Source organism: Chiloscyllium plagiosum, unplaced genomic scaffold (assembly GCF_037043375.1).
Source record: "Chiloscyllium plagiosum isolate Xiang-an unplaced genomic scaffold, Cpla_swu_hap1 HiC_scaffold_27, whole genome shotgun sequence".
NCBI lineage: Eukaryota > Metazoa > Chordata > Chondrichthyes > Orectolobiformes > Hemiscylliidae > Chiloscyllium > Chiloscyllium plagiosum.
In genome coordinates, this window is record NW_028270165.1 from 30,910,472 (window position 1) to 30,927,757 (window position 17,286).

Genomic DNA, 17,286 nt, shown 5'->3' on the forward strand with positions numbered 1-17,286 from the left:
TCTTTGGACTGTGGGAGGAAACCGGAGCACCCGGAGGAAACCCACGCAGACACGGGGAGAACGTGCAAACTCCACACAGTCAGTCGCCTGAGGTGGGAACTGAACCCGGGTCTCTGGCGCTGTGAGGCAGCAGTGCTAACCACTGTGCCACCGTGCCGCCCACAAAGGCGATGTACAGAAGGATCTTGGGGTTCCAGTCCACAGCTCCCTGGAAGTGGCCACACAACTCGATAGGGTGGTAAAGAAGGCGTATGGCATGTTTGCCTTTATTGGTCAGGGAACTGAGTACGAGAATCAGGATGGCGTGTTGCAGCTTAGGCCACACTTAGAGTATTACCTTCAATTCTGTTCGCCACATTGCAGGAAGGATGTGGAGGTTTTGGGATAGGGTGCAGAAGAGGTTTACCAGGGTGCTGCCTGGATTAGAGGCTACGAGCTTTAAGGAGAGGCTAGAAAAACTCAGATTGTTTTCAGTGGAGCAGTGGAGTCTTGATAGATGTCTATAGAATTAAGAGATGCATAAGCAGTGTTGACGATCAGAATCTTTTTCCCAGAATTGAAATATTTAATACTAGGATGATGAGAGGGGGACAGTTAAAAGGAGATGTGAGGGACAAAGTTTTTTTACACATAGAATGGTTTGAGTCTGGGGGTGGACGCAGATACCTTAGGGGCATTTCAGGGACTTTTAGATAAGCGTGTGAATTTGCAAGGAACAGAAAGGTATGGGCCAAGGGCAGGCAGAAGGAATTCGTTTAATTTGGCATCATGTTCAGCACAGCACCCTGGGCTGTCACTTGTCTATGTTCTAAATGGGGTAACTAATCCTTTTCTGCATGCAACCAGTGATTATGTTTGGACCCGAGATTTTCCATCTCACCTCAGCTTTATAAAAAGTTCCACAAGCTCAACATTTCCTGGTTGAGAAAACAAAACTAGTGGTAGATGTTGAAAATATGAAGCAAACACAGAAAGTCCTGGCAGTACACTGAAACTGAGTAACTTTGAGACGATTTAATATTTATTATTCATACATACAATGTGGCTACCGCTGACTGGGCCAGCATTTCCAGTTGATAAGAGTACTTGAATCCCTTCACACCTTTCCATGGTTTGTCCCTGTTGTGACTGTATTTATGTCCTGACAGACCAGATATTCTACTGAAGCCTCAACTGCACTAATATGGGAATGGTTTCTCCCCACTGTCAATGGTGCTGCACCCATCCATGATCAAAATATGATTATATTCAATTTATCATTAATTGTGTGACTCCATCAGATGCTAATGTGATGTTTGGTTTCAGTTTCCCAACTGTAAATCGTCCCTCTCCCTAATACCCTATGAAATGTATGTTTAAAAGAAAAGTGACAGAGAACAAAAGAGAATACAAAAATAGATTGTGAAATTGCATGGAATTGAAGTGATAACTTGCAGGGCAGGTACTAGGAAATAGTGACCCTGAATTTGGCTGAATTGTCACAAAACAGTAACTGGTTCACTGTTATCCATCAAGGAAGAAAACTTGCCACCTGATCTGGCCAAACCCAAGACTCTGGTGGGAGAAGAGACAGGGGTGAAGGAGAAATATTTGATCTATCCATAACTCAAATAGAATTCTGACAGAATCTCTGAAACTCCCAACCTCCACCACCGTGAAGGGCCAGGTTGGCAGGTGGAGGTGAACACTATCACCTCCAACTTCCTTCCCAGTCACACACCATCCTGGCTTCTCAGATATCTAGTATAGGATATACACAAACTTCTTCTTTATAAAACCATGAGGGGGATAGCTAAGGTGAATAACAAAGGTCTACTCCCCAGAGTAGGAGATTCCAAAACTATAGGTTTAAGATGAGAGGAGAAAGATTTAAAAGGGACCTGAGGGACAACTTTTTCACACAGGGTGGTGCGTGTGTGGAACGAACTGCCAGAGGAACTGGTGGAGGCTGGTACAGTTTCAACACTTAAAAGACATTTAGACAGGTACATGGAAAGGAAAGGTTTAGAGGGATATGGGCCAGATGCGGGAAAATGAAAATAGTTTAGTTTGGGAAACAGGATCTGCATGGACAAGTTGGGCCGAAGGGTCTAGTTCCATTCTGTATGACTTTATGACCCTTTATTGAGAAGATTGAAGCCACTGTGTTCTATCCCTTCAATAAGCTCCACTCCCTCTATCCCATTCAAGGAAGGAGGAAGTTTAATTGCGAGGTAAGCTTGCTATAACTGGGGCTTGTTCTTCTTTTGAACAATTAATGATAGTGTTAAATATCCAGTGCAGCTACAACACAAGCCGCAATTAAATCAAAGTTAGGGTCCGGGGCTACCTTCTTAAAATGTTTTGAGAGGGTCTGGCCTGGTCCATCACACAGTTAAAGCTGGGAGGCAGCACATGGGTAGGGGTGAGCGAGATGGAACGTTGGTTAAACACAAGTCAGTTTAAGTAACAGTGAAATACTAAAAGGAGGTAAAATACAGCCATTAATAGAGACAGATTAATTCAGCCAATGTCAGGGAGGGTATTGTGGAAGGCAGAGGCAAACAGAACAATGTGTGGACGTGAACTCAGATCCACAGTAAAGGAGAGACAGCAACTCCAGAACCATGGAATCTCACACAGATAACAAAGCACAGCACTAAAACCTCAAAGTTGCACAGTTATCGAGATGAACATTTATGAAGTTAGTTCACGGTCTTCAGTTTTAAAATCCCCTCCTGGAGCCTACAGCTGATAAGACATCAAGCACTGGAGTCAGGGAAAAACCACACCGTTGAGGAAATCCCCCAGGGAGTGGGTGATGTCACCGTGAAATTGTCACTGCATGATGGCATCACAGACAGGAACACACAGTGCCAGGGTCCATACAAACCACAGTCAAAAGTGTGGTGCTGGAAAAGGTTCAACCCATCCTCCCTCTGTCACCTTCCCCTGCCACCGCAGGAACTGTAAAACCTGTGCCCACACTTCCCCCCTCACCTCTGTCCAAGGCCCCAAAGGAGCCTTCCACATCCATCAAAGTTTCACCTGCACTTCCACACAAGTCATTTACTGTATCCGTTGCTCCCGATGTGGTCTCCTCTACGTTGGGGAGATCGGACGCCTACTCGCAGAACGCTTCAGAGAACATCTCCGGGACACCCACACCAGCCAACCCCAACACCCAGTGGCTGAACACTTCAACTCCCCCTCCCACTCTGCCGAGGACATGCAGGTCCTGGGCCTCCTCCATCACCACTCCCTCACCACCTGATGTCTGGAGGACGAACGCCTCATCTTCCGCCTCAGGACCCTCCAACCCCAGGGCATCAATGTGGACTCCACCAGTTTCCTCATTTCCCCTCCCCCCAGTTCCAACCTTCCGGCTCAGCACCACCCTCATGACCTGTCCCACCTGCCAATCTTCCTTCCCATCTATCCGCTCCACCCTCCTCTCCAACCAATCACCTTCCCCCCCAGACCCCTCCCCCCTTCCCATTTATCTCTCCACCCCATTGGCTCACAGCCTCATTCCTGATGAAGGGCCTTTGCCCGAAATGTCAATTCAGCTCCTCAGATGCTGCCGGGCCTGCTGTGCTTTTCCAGCACCACACTCTCAACTCTGATCTCCAGTATCTGCAGTCCTCACTTTCTGCTCACCAAATCCCTGCCTCTTACCTTAATCTGCCTGTCGTCTGCATACAGTCAGCTAATGGAAAATGATTGTCTTTCCTTAACTTTAATCAGTTTAAAAATCCTGTATGTCTATCAAATCTTCTGGCACTTTACTGAATCCATTCTGATAAATTTCCTCTGCATGCCTTAACGGATCCTCACACCTATGTTTTAAGTTGTGACCAGAATTAAACACAGCACTCGAACTGTGGCCTACTGAGAGTTTTAGAAATATTCAACATTACTTGCATTCTTTTGACCTTAATATTAATTTTCATGAAGCTCGAGATACAATTGCTTTCCTAATAAAAGAAAATATCTCAAAGATCTGTGTACATGTAACACAAATCCCTCAGTACCTACACTCTCTTTAAAATTGTCCCATTTATTATATATTGCCTCTTCCTATCTCTTTGGCTAAAATACATCACCAGGAGAAAGGTATTCAATGGAATTCAAAGCATGATTTTGCTCAAAGTTTTTCAGATGTGATTGGCGACTGATAGGGGAGTTAGGCAAACTCTTTCCACTGGGTTAAAAATCACACAACATCAGGTTATAGTCCAACAGGTTGATTTCGAAGTGCTGCTCCTTCATCAGGTGGTTGTGGAATATAAGATCATAAGACGCAGAATTTATAGCAAAAGTTTAGACACAGACACACACATAGATGCACACGCTCAGACAGACACACACACACACAGAGACAGAGACACACAGTCACTCCTATACAGACACACACTCTTACACACATGCAGACCCTCTCTCATTCACAAGCTCTCTCTCATACGCTCACACATACACTCACACGCGCACACGCACCCTCTTACACTCACACATATACACACACTCTCTCACAGACACTCATAACCCACCTCCCCACACACACACCCACATGCACGCAAGCGTGCGCACACACACATATAAGTTTGTGGGGTGAATTTGTACTTGCAGAATTACATTTTATTTTGCTCAAAAACTGCATGAATCCATGTAAGATTCTGTAAATCCCTTTTTTAGATGAGAATCAGTCTGAACATTGGGGCACAGTCAGCCTCACACAGGACACCTCACACCTTCAATGCATTATCTGGGCCGACATGGCACCAATTGTTAAAGTTCACTTGAGAATATAACTTTAAAAATGTATTGTGATTTACATATGAAAGAAATAAAACCAGTTCTAACAGATGAGAGACTTAAACAATCCAGATCTTTTTCAACATATAAGTTCAGTTACATCACACGGTAAACTTTTGCTATAAATTCTATGTCTTATGATCTTATACTCCACAACTACCTGATGAAGAAGCAATGCTTCGAAAGCTAGTGCTTCCAAATAAACCAGTCGGACTATAACATGGTATTGTGTGATTTTTAACTTTGTACACCCCAGTCCAACACCGGCATCTCCAAATCAAATCTTTCGACTGGGTGGGAAATCAAGGATGAGCAGGCCTCGTCTCAACATAGTGTTATGTTACAGCACCTTTCCAGGGTAAGTGTTTGAGATCCTGACAACTCTCTGTTGGTGCAGGAACAGCTGAACTCCGTGACAAGCTCGGAAGGTTGGAAAGTGACCAACTGAAAGATGAGCTGCTGTTCCTTGACCCCCCCACCTTTGAGCGTCACTGGAGCAGTGCATTAAGCTGAGTACAGAATGGGAATGGAGCAGAAAATGGAAATGTTAAACGATCAGAAGCTCAGAGTCCAGCTTGCAGGCTGAATGCTTATTGTTCTGTGGTCTCATCACGCAATCGGTGTCTGCTGGAACAGATCACATCGTGAGCTCTGAGCTCATAAAGAAAATGCAGAAAGTACAAACCAACCATTGTTTTATTTTCATCTTTAAATTTTTCCGAGGTCAGCCTGAAAAACAATGCTTCGTTTCGCTGAGACTTAGATCGGCTGCAGAGCTGGGCTGAGAGGTGGCAAATGGAGTTTAATGCGGAAAAGTGTGAGGTGATTCACTTTGGAATGCAGAGTACTGGGCTAATGGTAAGATTCTTGGCAGTGTAGATGAGCAGAGAGACCTCTGTCTCCATGTGCGCAGATCCCTGAAAGTTGCCACCCAGGTTGATAGGGTTGTTAAGAAGGCATGTGGTGTGTCAGCTTTTTTTGATAGAGGGATTGAGTTTCAGAGCCACGAGGTCATGCTGCAGCTGTACAAAACTCTGGGTGCAGCCACATTTGGATTGTTGCGTACAGTTCTGGTCACCGCATTATCAAAAGGATGTGGACGCTTTGGAAAGGGTTCAGAGAAGATTTACTAGGATGTTGCCTGGTATGGAGGGAATTGAATTGAATTGAATTTATTGTCACGTGTACCGAGGCACAGTGAAAAGCTTTGTCTTGCGAGCAATACAGGCAGATCACAGAGTTAAGGAGCACAGATAAGTAAATAATAGGTAAACAGCGGCACAAACAAAAACACAGGGACAGGCGAATGTTATGAGTTTGTGAGTCCATTCAGTGTTCTAACAACAGTCGGGTAGAAACTGTTGCAAAACCAGCTGGTGCGTGTGGTCAGGCTTCTGTACCTTCTCCCCGATGGTAGAGGTTGTAGAAAAACATTGCCAGGGTGGGATGGATCTTTGCGAATGCTGGCGGCCTTTCCTTGACAGCGGGCCTGGGAGATGGATTCTATAGATGGGAGGTTGGCCTTTGTGAGTGTCCGGGCCGAGTTCATCACTCTCTGTAACCGTCTCCGATCTTGAATGGTACTGTTACCATACCAGGTAGTGATACATCCAGACAGAATGCTCTTGATGGCACACCTATAAAAGTTGGCAAGGGTATTTGCCATCATGCCAAATTTCCTCAGCTGCCTGAGGAAGAAGAGATGTTGTTGGGCCTTTGTAACCAGTGCGTCCACATGAAGAGTCCAAGAAAGCTTGTTGGGGATGACCACTCCCAGGAGCTTGACACTCTGCACTTGTTCCATCTCACTCTTGCTAATGTGTAGGGGGGCACGAGTAACATCCTGCCGAAAGTCAGTAATGAGTTCCTTGCTTTTGCCGGCATTGAGAGCTAGGTTGTTCTCAGTGCACCATTTTTCCAGGTCTTCCACCTCCTGTCTGTAGTCTGTTTCGTTGCCATCTGAGATTCGACCGACTATGGTGGTGTCACCAGTGAACTTGTAAATGGCATTAGTCTGGTATTTGGCGACACAATCATGGATATATAGCGAGTGCAGTAGGGGGCTGAGTATGCACCCCTGGGGGGGTCTCCAGTGTTGAGTGTTAGTGAGGATGAAATATTGTCCCCAATCTTCACTGATTGTGGCCTGTGGGTCTTATGAGGTCTTACGAGGAAAGGATGAGGGACTTCAGACTGTTTTCGTTAGAGAGAAGGTTGAGAGGCGACTTAATTGAGACATATAAGATAATCAGAGGGTTAGATAGGGTGGACAGGGAGAGCCATTTTCCTCAGATAACGATGGCTTGCACAAGTGGTCATAGCTTTAAACTGAGTGGTGATAGATCCAGACAGATGTCAGAGGTAGTCTCTTTACTCAGAGAGTAGTTGGGGTGTGGAACACACTGCCTGCAACAGTAGTAGCCTCACCAACCTTGCAGGTATTTAAATAGTCATTGGACAGACATACGGACAAGAATGGAATAGTGTAGGTTAGATGGGTTTCACATTGGTTCCACAGGTCGGCACAACATCGAGGGCCGAAGGGCCTGTACTGCGCTGTAATGCTCTATGTTCTGTTTGCTGTCTCAATTATAAAATGCAGTAAACCAATTGCCAAAATCCTAAATCCTATCCCAGCTGTAGGTAAAGTAAACCCCAATGTCAAACTGAACATGGGGGTTCAATCCTGGATGTGATTAACCGCAAAATTCAACTCCTGCAGCAACTTCTGGTCTCACTGAGTCAAATAGCCGACTCCTGCTCCCATGCTTCTATAGTTCACTATATTTCTCAGCAGCTTGACACATGGAGGGGGTGAATCATCTCTCTCCAGCCTGAACCTGTTGCTGAGTATCCTGGAAGTGATGGTTTTCCCATGCAGCGGCTGCTCCAATCCTTCCAGTTTAGTGAGTTTGAGACATTCTGGTCCAACTGCGGAGAGCTGAAGCCTGTCTCCTTTCCCACTCCTCCATCTTTGTTCTCCGACATGAGTCTGAAGTGTTGTCCAGACTGGGTGACGGATCCCCTTTCCTGGAGGACATTACAGAAATCCAGCAGCTTTCATCATCACATTATCCTCTCCCCAACCCTGAAAATTAACAGATTTATTCAGCTGATTTGTTCCATTCTGCCTTTGTTTTTGAGTTCTCCGTCACATTTCCTTACTTCTATTTCAAGTACAGTTCACAGGAAACGATGGTGAATGATTGCAGTTTAGAAATTCGAGTCGAAGGCCACTTTGTGTTCAATTCATCAGGACCTGAATGAATTCACCAGGCTTCGATCATGGAAGCAAAAAAAAAACAGCATTCACACTGAGAAACCATGGAAATGCGGGGACTGTGGGAAGGAATTCAATTATCCATCCCACATGGAAATTCATCAGTGCAGTCACATTAGGGAGAGGCCATTCACCCGCCCTGAATGTGGGAAGGGATTTACTTGCTCAACTAATCTGCCAACACACGAGTGAATTCACACTGGGAAGCGACTATTCACCTGCTTCCCAAGTGTTGGAAGGGATTTAGTCAGTGGCACGGTGGTTAGCACTGCTGCCTCACAGCACAAGTGCACCCAGGTCCAATTCCCGTGTCAGGCGACTCTCTGTGTGGAGTTTGCACATTCTCCCCGTGTCTGCGTGGGTTTCCTCCGGGTGCTCTGATTTCCTCCCACAATCCAAAAATGTGCAGGTTAGATGAATTGGCCGCGCTAAATTGCCCGTAGTGTTAGGTGAAGGGGGGAATGGGTCTGGGTGGGTTGCGCTTCGGCGGGTCGGTGTGGACTTGTGGGGCCAAAGGGCCTGTTTCCACACTGTAGGTAATCTAATCTAATCTGCCCTGGTGACACACCAGCGAGTTCACACTGGGAAGCAACTACAGAGCAACCTCGATTATCCAAATATCGGATTATCCGAAGGGGATCTCAAGGTACCGATAGAAACATTATGTCAAAGAGCTGTTTCAACCCTGATTGTGTCTTTTGCTTACAGGTACAATGATTAAAAACAAACTCGACTCACGGAAATGCTGCCGAGAACAGTCCTGCACAGTCCAGGCATCGTCTCTAAATGACTGACCTCATGACTCTATCTCTCCCCACACTTTCCCTGGAGTTCTACACATAAACCCCCCCTTCCCCAGATAATCTCTCCAACATTGTCCTGTAGAGGGCAGAGGTGGAACCTGTCAAAACATTGTGTGTGTGTGTGTGTGTGTGTGTGTGCGTGCATGTGTGTGTGTGTGGGGTATGTGTGTGTGTTTGGGGTGTGTGTGTGTGTGTGTGTGTGCTCTATTTGGAGACTTAACCCACAAAAGCAGCAGCAGTCTGACTGTTGGTGTACAGTCCGGCTACCCCGAGGGGGAGGGGGGAGTGCGGATGGTGGGTGGGAATGGACGTAGCTGCGGGGTTGGGGGAGCAGGGTTGGGGGACGGGCAGGGGTGCGGGGTGGGAGCGGATGGGGTTGGGGTTCGGGTTCAGGCGGGGGTGTGGGGTCTCACGCACAGTGTGCTTTTGCTTAGTCTCCTGAACGGGGAGCAAACTTTCACAGAAATCTCCGAGCCCCAGAGGAAATCAATTAACCGAATAATCAATTATCCAAACGAAATAGTGCCCGCCCATCTCATTCGGATAATTGAGGTTCCTCTGTATTCACCTGTCCTGAGTGTGGGAAGGGATTTACTCAGTCATCTGCCCTGGTGACACACCAGTGAGTTCACACTGGGGAGAAACCTTTTCAATGTTCAGACTAGGGGAAGTGCTTTAAAGGTTCCCAAGAAGTGATATCCCATCATCGTGTACACACAGATGAGCAAACATTCAGAAGCTCTCACTGTGGGATTGGATTCAAATGACCAACGAACCTTACTGAGCACCAGTGAATGCACGCTGAGGAGAGACTCTTAACCTGCTCCGAGTGTGGGAAGGGATTCACTCTAATATTCCACCTCCTGGCACACCATTGGGTTCACATTGATGAGAGACTTTTTACATGTTCAGATTGTGGGAAATGCTTCAAATGTTCGAGAGAACTGATGTCCCCTCAACGTGTTCACACCGACGAATGCCCGTTCTGATGCTGTCACTGCGGGACTGGGCTCAGACAGAGGGCTGACCTCACTGTACGCACAGGGGAGAGACCCTTCACTTGCTCAGAGTGCGCGCAATGATTAACCAGGCCATCCCAGTTGCTGCCACACCGGTGAATCCACACTGGGAGAGACCCGTCATCTGCTCGGAGTGTGGGAAGGCATTCATCAGATCATCTCAACTGTTATTCCACCAGCGAATCCAAACTGGGGAGTAACCCTTCACCTGCTCCAAATGTGGAAAGGGAGTCATCCAACATGCTAACGCACCAAAGAGTTCACAAGTAACAGCAGCGATTGAATTTTGCAGTGAAACATATTTGGAAGCGAACCTATTCCATTGGTAAGTCTTTCTCTTGATGTTAATGAACTGCACTTCAGGTATAGGCTTCAGTTTTCTGGATATTCATCAATAAATCAACTTTGGATCAAACATAAAATATCTGAAGTTGTTTTTAATATCTGTGAGGAATTCATGGAGCTTTTTAGTCTCAATCTCAGTGACAATGTGATCAGCCGCCTCTGCTGTGTCCTTCTCATCGACAGGCCCACCAGGCCAAACACCCTCACAATTTTCTCTTTGCATTAGTTAGGAATTTGCATCTCACTCCAGTTTTCTCTTGTCAGGCCCTACCAGAGCTCATCGTGACCTATCCTCACTGAACTCTTCTGTGTGTTACGATTTGGGGTAAACCCCTGTGCTCATTTAAACCCAACACACAGAGAAGCTCACCTCCGGCCATAATCTGTTAAATTTCAGGAGGCAATGAACTAGCCCAGAGGTCACTATTTAAAGCAAAAAATTAACAATTTTATTCTTTAAGTCTAAAAGAGAACATTAAACAACTATTTACAACTCCTTTCTCTTAAACCTATCTTTACCTCCCACTCTACAATACTGGTCTGATACAAAAAACTCTGATTAGGATTTACAAAAAAACTAATCATGTTTCAAAAACCAGTCAGCTTCATCGATACTACTTTGGAGATTTTCTTCTGCAGATTTTTATCTCGGTTGGCTTCAGAGTTCTGCTGCACACATTTCTTGTGGACAGGTACCTTTCAGAGACCTTTCGGCGAGCAGTCTGTACTTGTTGGTGTTCTTGGCAGTTCTCCCCCTAACTGTTCAAAATGTCCGGTTTTATACCTCAAAACATTGGATCATTTCATTGGTTTGATGTCATCAAAACACTCAATTCAAATTCAATTGGATTTTGATATCTGGGGCATAATTTTAACTGATTGGCTGAATTTGAATTTGTTTTTTTTTTTGTTCCATGGCAATGCAACTCCAACTATTTGTTTCAACCAAGTGTTACATTTTGAACTGTTCAGCTGTCCTGGCCAGTACACACCTACACCTTCATAACGTGTTAATTGACATTGTTAATCTCTCTCTCTCTCTCTCTCCCCCCCCCCCCCCCCCCCCCCGTCCACCCTTCCCCCCCCCCCCCCCCCCCCCCCCCGTCCACCGGTTCTCCTTCTCTTCTTCATATCCATCATCACACAACCTAAGAAAAAGCAAACTTTTACTCCACCATCCATATAAACCCTTGCCCTATCTCCATCATTTCTTTCCCCTCTGACCAATTTGGCCATTTTTGCAATGTTCAGATCTGGTCTCCCTTCTATGGGAAAGATGTTGTGAAACTTGAAAGGGTACAGAAAAGAGGTACAAGGATGTCTCCAGGGCTGGAGAGGGGTTTGAGCTATAAGGAGAGGCTGGATAGGCTGGGGCTATTTTCCCTGGAGTGTTGGAGGCTGAGGAGTGATCTTATAGAGCTTTATAAAATCTTGAGGGGGCATGGAGAGGGGAAATAGACAAGGTCTTTTCCCTGGAGTGGGGGAGTCCAGAACTCGAGGACATAGGTTTAAGATGAGAGGGGAAAGGTTTATAAGGGACCTCGGGGGCACACAGGGTGGTGTATGTCTGGAATGAGCTGCCACAGGAAGCGGAGGAGGTCACAATTACAACATTTAAAAGGCATCTGGATGGGTACATGAATAGGAGGTTTGGGGAATATGGGTCAAGTGCTAAATGGGACAAGAGTAATTTAGGATAATTGCTCAACATGGACAAGTCGGACTGAAGTGTCTGTTTCCGTGCTATGTCTCTCTCTTAATAAGAGATACTTGTTGAAAATGATCTCTCCAGGTAAGCATCTTTCCTCATGTCATTTTCTCTGACTCGGTGTCAAATGTTTCTTCATGAAACTACCCTGAATCACACTGGAAAACTTTGTTGCAGTTTTGAGATATATGAAAGTTTGCGGGGCATGGATAGGGTTGACGGGAAGACAATTATCCTCCTGCTGATGACCCGGCCACACGATCAAGTCAAGAGACAAGAGGTTTAGAGGTTTTTTTTGAGCCCGAGGGTAGTGGGAATCTGGATGTCACTGCCTGTATTGGTAGCAGAAGCAGAAACCCTCAGAACGCTTAAGAAGTATTTACACATACCCATGCAATATCAATGCATGCAAGGCTATGGATTACTCTAGCTAAATAATTGGGTTCAGTCTCAATTGGCTGCCTCAGTGTCAATGTGCCAGTGTCTTTCCAGAGCAGATGGACATCTAAACCATTTCCCACAGTCCCTGCATTTCCACAGTTTCTTCCCGCTGTGACTTTGTTTGTACCTGGAGTGACCAGATGATCGGCTGAAATCTCATCCACACACACTGAATAGCTCCAGTTTCACCCTACTGTGAACAGTGCTGTTTTCTTCCATGTTCAACATTTGATGAAATTTGGGTCATGATAAATTTGAGAAGACTCGATCTGTTGCCTGTCTCTGAGAGACAACAATTAATACTGAGAGAAAGATATAGTGGAGCCACGTAGAGCTCTGTAAAATCACAACTCATTTATTAGGTGCTTAAGCTAACAATAAACCCTTGTAACTACTGGAGATATCTCAATCACTGTCTTTCATTATCCCGACTTCTGTAACTAAACCCAAATGTTATTGCCTGGGAGATTTCGCAGCTGGCTGGGCTAAAATTCTGTTTGACGTCTTCACCATGAACTCCTGATGTATATTCGGCCTCGGACCATCGGGTGACCATCCTCCAAGGCAGACCTCGGGACAAGCAAGGAGGCAAAGTTGCCGAATAGAGGCTGAGAGCCAAGTTTGATACCCATGAGGATGGTATCAACTGGGACTTTGGGTTCATGTCACACTACAGGTGACCCCATTGCACTATACACACATTGTCTCTCTCACACACACACGCACGCGCGCACATACACTCCTACATACTCACACAGACCCTCTCTCATGCACACACACATGCACCCCCCGCACTCACACAAGTACCCTCTCACAAGCTAATACCCTATCACACTCACAAACATGCTTGACCAAGCTTAAACACACACCAAGTTATAGTCCAACAGGTTTAATTGGAAGCACACTAGCTTTCGGAGCGACGCTCCTTCAGGAGGTGGTTGAAGGAGCGTCGCTCCGAAAGCTAGTGCTTCCAATTGAACCTGTTGGACTAAATCCTGGTGTTGTGATTTTTAACTTTGTCCAGCCCAGTCCAACACCAGCATCTCCAAATCATGATTGACCAAGCTTACACACACTCTTTCACATGCACTCACACCCACACACCCACATCAACTGTCTCTCCTACACACACAAATTTATGAGATGGATCTTTAATTGCAGAATTACACTTTATTTTGCTCAAAAGCTGCATAAATCCATGTAGGATTCTGAAAGTCCCACTTTAGGAATAAAACTGACTCAACATTGGGACAGACTTTAAATTCACACCTTTAATATAGTGTTTGAGCTAAGATAACACCTATTGTTAAATAAATTGAAGCCACCTGGTGAATATAGATTGGATTCCCTACAGTGTGGAAACAGGCCCTGCGGCCCAACAAGTCCACACCAACCATCTGTAGAGTAACCCACCCAGACCCATTCCCCTACTTGATATTTACCCCTGACCATTGTACCTAACACTGCGGGCAGTTTAGCATGGCCAATTCACCTGGCCTGCACATCTTTGGAGTGATGGGAGGAAACTGGTGCACCTGGAGGAACCCCACGCAGACACTGGGAGTGTGTGCAAACTCCACGCGGACCGCGTCTGAAATCAAACCCGGGTCCCTGCCGCTGTGAGACAGCAGTGCTAACCACTGAGCCTCCATGCCGCCCATAAGGAATCTATGAAGCATGGACCATCCAACTGCCCTGTCTTTTAACTGATATTGGTCATGGCCTTCTCTCCTTCCTCGTTCACCATCATCGGGTATCCTGAGGAAAAAAAACAAGCACTCCATCTCCACTCCCTTTCCTCTTTCACGTGCTTGGGTGTCCCCCAAGGAGCAATCCTTGGCCCCTGCCATTTCTCATCAGGTTGCTGTCACAAGGTGATATCATCCAAATATAACTTAAAAGGAGTTTTCAAATTTACATATTAAAGAGCTTAGACCAGCATATCCCATCCTAAAAGATGCAATACTTGATCTAAATTTGTTTAACGTATCATTCCAACTCCATGACACTGTAATCCTTTTGCTATGAATTCTGTGGCTTACCGTAATGCTCTACAACCCACCTGAAGAAGCATCGCTCTGAAGGTTAGTGCTTCCAAATAAACCTGGTGTTGTGTGATTGTCCACCCCAGTTCAACACCGGCACCTACAAATCATGACCTTCTGATGTAATGTTAGCCTCGAAGTGTTGCCCAACAAAACCATCTCATCAGGCTTATTATACACAAGTCACTGTGCCAAGTATGTGCCTTCTTTGGACTTATCCCTGCATGTGAGCCATCCCAATTGTTTTGGCCAAATGTATACCTTATCTGTTAGAATCAGCAGTTCCTGGTTTCCTGCCGTTTGAACTCTTAGCAGATCTGACTGAACTCTGCGCAATTCCATTCACAAGGCAGCCGTTGTTAGGCCTCTTGTCAGTACCTGTAATCTTCAGCCTTATCCCAAAGGGTCTGATCCTGTTGTGATGTTTTGTTTCAGTTAACACAAAAGCAAACCTTTGCGTTCAATATCCGACTTAATTGAGCAAAAAGAGGAAATAACACAAAGTGAGAGAGAGAGGGGGGGCACAAAAATGCAAAGGGAGATTGTGAAACTGGGCTGACTGAATCTGTTTATTTGTGGGGGACTGCTGGGAGGGGGAAATAATGTAGAGAGCAGGTTTGCTTCCTTCTCTTTCATTCTGTATCGTCAGTCTGCCTTGTTAATAAGACATGAAATCTGAATGCAGTTTGATGGACGAGTTGGCTCCATTCTGAACAATGGCTGCAAGTTCCTGCTGGCCCTTCCAAGCATTTGCCCCCTATAAAAATGGTGACGCACATGCGTAATTAACACTCATTGTGCACATGTGACCCAATAAAGATGGCGATCAATCCCTAGGTTCTGTCTCTGGGGAGGAAACCTGGAGTTTGTTCTGTGGCGCTGTGGAGTCCGTGGGTGTGGGCGTTTGCACTCCCTTTTTGATTTCCTGAAAAACCTCCTCCTCTGCTTTTGGTTGCACTTCAGTCCCACGCTCCTGATCTTTGGGCACCCGGTACGGAGGAGGGAGGGCAGGTCTGAAGACCTCCTCATGGGTCTGCTCCTGGGCCTGGCCAAACTGGCCATCAACAGGTCCAGGCAGCGGGCCGTGGAGGGGGTAGTTAGGGCCGACTGCCTGCCCCTCTTCCGCGGTTACGTTAGGGCCCGGGTGTTCTCGGAGAAGGAGCACGCGGTGTCCACCAACACCCTGGAGTTGTTCAGGGAGAGGTGGGCGCCGCAGGGAGTGGAGTGCATTGTTTCTCCCTCCAACTCTATTTTGATTTAGTCCCTACCCTCCCCTTCACTGTTTTGATCACACAGCACTGCCCTTTGATGTGAAGGGCAGTGTTTGTCACTGGCCACCCGGGTGTTTTCCTATCTTCCTGGTGGTGGAATTTGAATAAAGATTCGTGCACTTTGTGTCTTTCACTGTGTCTCACACCTGCACACACACACCATGGGTGCTGGGAAAATATAAGCACTACCGCACTTAGGTGGTAGTGTGGGGGTTAATAATAAAAAAAAGGAAACCTGGAGTCGTTGTCCCATTTCACTGCAAGTGGAGGACCGACAGGGGTTTGTGGGTGACAGAAGATATTTCGAAAGCCAGTCCACCATCCATAGCTTACTCCAATCCCTCTCATTCTCAGCCTCTGTGGATTTGAGAAACTGACCATGCGCTTCACGGTAACGAGTGGTGGACAGGAAGTATGCACGCTCCACCTCACAAAAGGGATGAACGGAATAGATTTATTCTCATGTGCTCACAGGAGTACAGAGAAAAGTTTACAAGTTGCCACTTTTACAGAGCCTCTTTGGTCCCAAGGCACAATTCCAATACAAAATCACAGGGGAGAGAAAAGTCCCGCATTATAGACCTTCAAAAGTACAACATAATTGTAATAAAGAAATAAAAAGTTCAGAAAAAGTGTTCCCACTATCACTTAATAAAGAACAAGGATCCATGCGGATTGGGGGCGGCTCCATGTCAATAAGAAGAGGGGGCAGGAGTGAGTGACCACTTGGGAGTTACTTGATTCTCAACCAATAAAAGTTCATGAGGGGCGGGGCTGAAGGACAGTGTGAGTGTGCAAAGTTAAAAATCACAACACCAAGTTCCAGTCCAACAGGTTTAATTGGAAGCACGAGCTTTCGGAGCTCCCTCATCAGGGCACAACCACCTGATGAAGGAGCGATGCTCCGAAAGCTAGTGCTTCCAATTAAACCTGTTGGACTGTAACCTGGTGTTGTGTAATCTTGAACTTTGTACACCCCAGTCCAACACCGGCATCTCCAAAGTGAGTGTGTAGCTGGTCATCCAAACAAGGGGTGGGGGTGAATAAGCAGCAGGCCCAATCATTCCTTGACCTTTTCTGACCTGAGGAGAATGACCTCACCTGATCTTTCTTGTTCCCCAGTATGATGTGGGTTGGACCAGCATTTATTGCCCAAGTCTCTAGTTGCCCTTGAGAAGGTGGCAGTGAGCTGCCTTCTGGAACCACTGCAGTCCATGGTCTGTAAGTAGATTCATAATGCCCTGAGAGAGGGAATTCTAGCATTTTGACCCAGCAACAATGAAGGAATGGTAAGTACTTTCAAATTCAGGCTGGGGAATGATTCAGATGGGAACTTGAAAGTGGTTGTGTTCTCATATCTACCAGACTTGTCTTTCTAGACAAAAGTGACAATAGACAATAGGTGCAGGAGTAGGCCATTCTGCCCCTCGAGCCTGCACCACCATTCAATATGATCATGGCTGATCATCCTTAATCAGGTATCCTGTTCCTGCCTTATCTCCATAACCCTTGATTCCACTATCCTTGAGAGCTCTATCCAACTCTTTCTTAAATGAATCCAGAGACTGGGCCTCCACTGC